This window comes from Bison bison, unplaced genomic scaffold (genome assembly GCF_000754665.1).
Source record: "Bison bison bison isolate TAMUID 2011002044 unplaced genomic scaffold, Bison_UMD1.0 scf7180017864127, whole genome shotgun sequence".
NCBI lineage: Eukaryota > Metazoa > Chordata > Mammalia > Artiodactyla > Bovidae > Bison > Bison bison.
Window position 1 is genome coordinate 184,795 of NW_011494699.1, and position 4,863 is coordinate 189,657.

Consider the following 4,863-nt stretch of genomic DNA (forward strand, 5'->3'; position numbering starts at 1 on the left):
CATCAAAGCAATGCAGTCAGAAAACAGGAAAGAAAACTGAAAAATGAAATGTCATTCTTACCATTTGAGCCAATGCTCTTTCTTCCATATCTTCACCAAACTAGATGCATCCCAAACTTGGTCACAGATTACATTTGGGCCTAGGATGTGTGCTGAGGAGTGTGTGGGCTGAGGCTGATGAGGATGGGGAGGCAAGAGTCAGCGTCCTAACCCATGGCAAAGCTTCTGTGTGTTTACTGGGGTTTGCATTATATTGTATAAACGGTACCTGGATTTCAAGCACCAAAAATTTTACCGAAGATAGTCTTTTAGTACTAAGAGAAATTTGCAGATATACTCTTTAAAATACTGCTAATTTAATTCCTGTTACATAATCATGTTTTATTTTTGGTGGTTTCATACTCCAAACTGGAGAAGGCAATGGCACCCCACTCCAGTACTCTTGCCTGGAAAATCCCATGGACAGAGGAGCCTGGTAGGTTGTAGTCCATGGGGTCGCTAGGAGTCAGACAGGACTAAGCGACTTCACTTCACTTTTCATTTTCATGCACTGGAGAAGGAAATGGCAATCCACTCCAGTGTTCTTGCCTTGAGAATCCCAGGGACGGGGGAGCCTGGTGGGCTGCCATCTATGGGGTCACACAGAGTCAGACACGACTGAAGTGACTTAGCAGCAGCAGCAGCAGCATACTCCAAATAGTGCCTTGGAGTGATGTTGTAGTGATCTATGGTAAGGAGTCTCACATTTGGCATGCAGCAAAATCACCAGGAGGGCTTGTTAAGACAGTTTGCTTGGCCCCCTGATTAGGAGATGTTGATGGGGTCTGAGAATTCCTATTTCTAACAAGTTCTCAGATGCTGCTGATGCTGCCTTTCTGGGAACCCTACTTTGAGAACCACTATTTAATGGTTCTTCTAAAGTACTGCCTTGCCTCCTTGCAAGAGCTGTGGATTAAAAGCAATCCCATATTGCTCTTCCAGACTGAGATATTAAAGCCATATGTAGGTGCAGGTTTTCTGCCAGAACATTTTGGAAGCATCCTTGGTATTTTGAGTGCACTTCCTACTTGGACCTTGATCCAATAGCTGAAGACTGATTTATTGAAATTCTTCATTTGCCAGGTTCTGTGCTGGGTAATTGGTATGCAGCAGTGTGCACTGATAAGGCTGCAGACTTTCTACCAATGATAGTGTTTACAGGCAGCTATGTGGCTATTCTAGTCAATGTGTGAGCTCACAGACCTGGAAGTGAGATTCTGTCTCAGTTTGCCAAAGTCTTAGCTTTGTGACCTTGAACAATTCATGAAACTTGCCTAGATTCTAGATCCCTCTTCTGAAAAATAAGATTAACATCACATTCAGTGACTTCAAATATTTCTGAAACGCTATGACATCAAAAAGTCTGAAAAATAGACTTTGACATATGATAACCTCACTTTTTTTCTCTATCTTGGTGGCATAATGGTATGAACTGAAACAGTCACTATTAGTAAAACACAATGATAGTTTATATGGTGTTTAAGATTGGTTCATTTAAATCTTGTTTAATCATCAGAATTATTTCTTCTGCTTGTGACCTGATAGAGTAGAAACTATCTGACATGTGTCAAACAGCACTCAAAACAGAAAATTACATTGCAACTATCTGAATCATCCTGCAGTGTGTTCACCATGAAGTCTTTCTTGTCTCCTCTGTGAGAGTAAGTCTACCTGTTGGCAGATCTGCCATATCTGAGCACACATACTGTGAGATAAATCAACTTTCTATCTGCAGGCAACTGTAGGACAGTTATCTAAGAATAACACGTGTAAAACATGTAGCAACATTTGTGACATATTGTATATGGTAAATGCTATTTTAAAAGTAACTTGTAAACAGAACACTGTTTCAACTAGATTATAGATAATCACTTTGGGCCCAGAAAGGATAATAGTCTAAGAACATGGATTGCTGAAAACAGTTCCTGTACCAATAACTTGAGGCAGAAGCAAGGTTTAGGGAAATATCTTAGTTTGGGTTCTTCTGAAAGCAGAGCCTGAACAATACCTTGGCTATACTAGGAGGTAGGAATTAGGTAATGGGGAGAATTGGAAAGGAAATTATCAAAGGTCAATATTCAGGTGTGTTTTTGAGGTTATTACTGTCAGTTCCCCAGGACTGATTCCCCAGGACCTCCTGAGTAGGGTAGGGAACTCCTCCTGTAAGAGTAGCTGAGAAGAGAGCTGCCAGGATCATGGTTGTTCTGGGGCCTTTAACCCACACTTCTGGACCATATTTACATGTGCATTGAGGGAGTTCCCATAATCTTGGGGGAGATGCCTAATAGAAAGTGGAAAGTTCATCTCTGCATCCTTAACAAGTAGAAATGCTGCCAGCAAACCGTTGACAGTCTGAGCTGACAGTCTCAGCTGAAGTCAGAGGTTAGCTGAGGGGCTCTGACATGGGGGAAGCCAAAGTGATAAGGTTGCAGTAGTTTTGATCAGAATTCTATAATTCCAGCAACTTTCTAGGATGATACAGCTAGAAGAGGTCCCCAACCTTCACTTTCCAAAATTCCCTAAGGTTATTAATCTTCAGGTTCAACTCAATGAGTATTACATTATTTCCAGTTTAAAAGAAAAGTATATCATACATTTTCAGGTACAGTAGTGCTCCTAGGCATAATGATACACTAATAGACATTGGCTAGACAAGTATTTTGGATAAGGTGACCCATAAACTACCTGTATCAGACTTACCTTTAAGACCTACTACATTAAAATCTTTCAAGATGAGGTATCTTTCCTTTAATCAGCTCTGTACTGGAAGTTGGGGACTTATTATGCTATGTTATTTTGTGCTTTGGGTTGTCTTATTTCTTGTTACATGCACTGCTTTAACACATTCCTTCTTAATCCCTTATGTGGTACTACCTTTTATTGAGGGTATGGGAAAATCATTCATGGAGCTATTTTCTTTGACTGAGTGTACTATGTGTAGATAAGATATTCCCTCATCTGCCCCTTCAAAGTGATTAAACATCCACACACTTGACGTAGCTTAGAATCATTCCATCTGCCGGATACAACAGGGGGAGTGAGGTTGACTACATCATTTAAGGAAACTGAGGTTCATATCACCTGAATGTTTTGTTTCCACCCAGATACCAAAACATAGCTCCAACTGAGATTAGAGCCTTATTCAGTGCCCCAGTTTCATTGGGAAAACAGCTGTCTGGAAAACTGACATGATAAATGAATCATAGGTTCCTTGTTTCATCGTTAAAAGAAGATAACAACTATATACATTTCTCAGAACCCTCTTTTCTCAGGCAGACTATAGCAGGCATTTTATCAAAGTACTTAATCTTATTGAGCATATAGACAGTGGTATCTGACACAATGGACTGATTTAAGAATAAAGAGAATGCTTAAGCTCAGGATGTACTTTCTTGTTAGCTGGTGTCACTAGCTAGTTTTATGTAGGGTTTCTAAACATATATTGTCTATGACAGGAAACATGCATTCAGTGTATGGTGGATAAATGTGTAGACTGTAGGTTTCCAAGTTCTCCTTTGTTCAATGCCCTCAGAATGTCCTTCTACTATTTTGGGTTCTGCTGCTAAGTCGCTTCAGTCGTGTCTGACTGTGCAACCCAATGGTCTGCAGCCTACCAGGCTCCTCCATCCATGGGATTTTCCAGGCAACAGTACTGGAGTGGGGTGCCATTGCCTTCTCCATTTTGGGTTCTAGGAGCCCAAATAAGTTTTCTAATAAGATCAGAGTGAAAACTCTGTTAAGTATTTGTTCATGGAAGATTTTATGGTCTTATTATACAGTTACACTGTACTATCTTAAGACCATCTTATATAGTTCCCTAAATTCCATGCTTTTGATATGTTCAACTTCCAAAAGGGCATCACTACAATGGCAGTATAATGACACAAGGAGAACTTAATGATTTCAAGTTTGTTGAAATTTAACAAGATTCAAGATTGTTGATATTTAACAACCATTACCTGTAATAGATAAGAAAGTGAATGTTTGAAATTTTAGATCATACATGGATAATCAAATATTTGGGTGGTAGAAAAGATTAAATAAGTGAGATGGAAGTTACAGAGCTGAACTTCTTTGGGGCTGGTTAAATCTCAGTTTTTATGTGGCTTCATTGTTTTTATGTAGTGCTTGAGTATTAAATATAAAGAAAAAACATAATTAACTTTTATTTTAATACCTTACTTACCAGGGAGATTTTCACTGAACTTTCACAGTGGTGTAGAACCCAACTTAGAACCCAACCCTAAAATTAAAAAGTACTTTCCTTTTTTTTTTTTTTTTGAGATTAGGTGGGTGAGTGGGTGCAAATGACTATAAACCATTACCCTCTGAGTTTATATAACTGATAGCTACAGTTTTTCCACATCTCTTCCCACTGCCAGACTATAAGCAACTACTTCTTTCTGCTTTATTCTCCTTACCTGTGAAACAAAGATAAATGCAATACTTACTTCTCAATGGAATTGTATATGTATCAGTCAGTTCAATTCAGTCGCTCAGTCGTGTCTGACTCTTTATGACCCCATAGACTGCAGCATGCCAGGCTTCCCTATCACCAACTATCAGAGCTTGCTCAAACTCATGTCCATTGAGTTGGTGATGCCATCCAATCATCTCATCCTCTGTCATCCCCTTCTCCTCCTGCCTTCAGTATTTCCAAGCATCAGGGTCTTTTCCAATGAATCAGTTCACGTCAGGAGGCTAAAGTATTGGAGCTTCAGCTTTAGCATCAGTCCTTCCAGTGAATATGAAGAAGTTCAGGAATTCAAACACCCAAATGGGTGTTGCTGCCTTCAAACTAGTCACCTTGGGAAGATGTGTGTT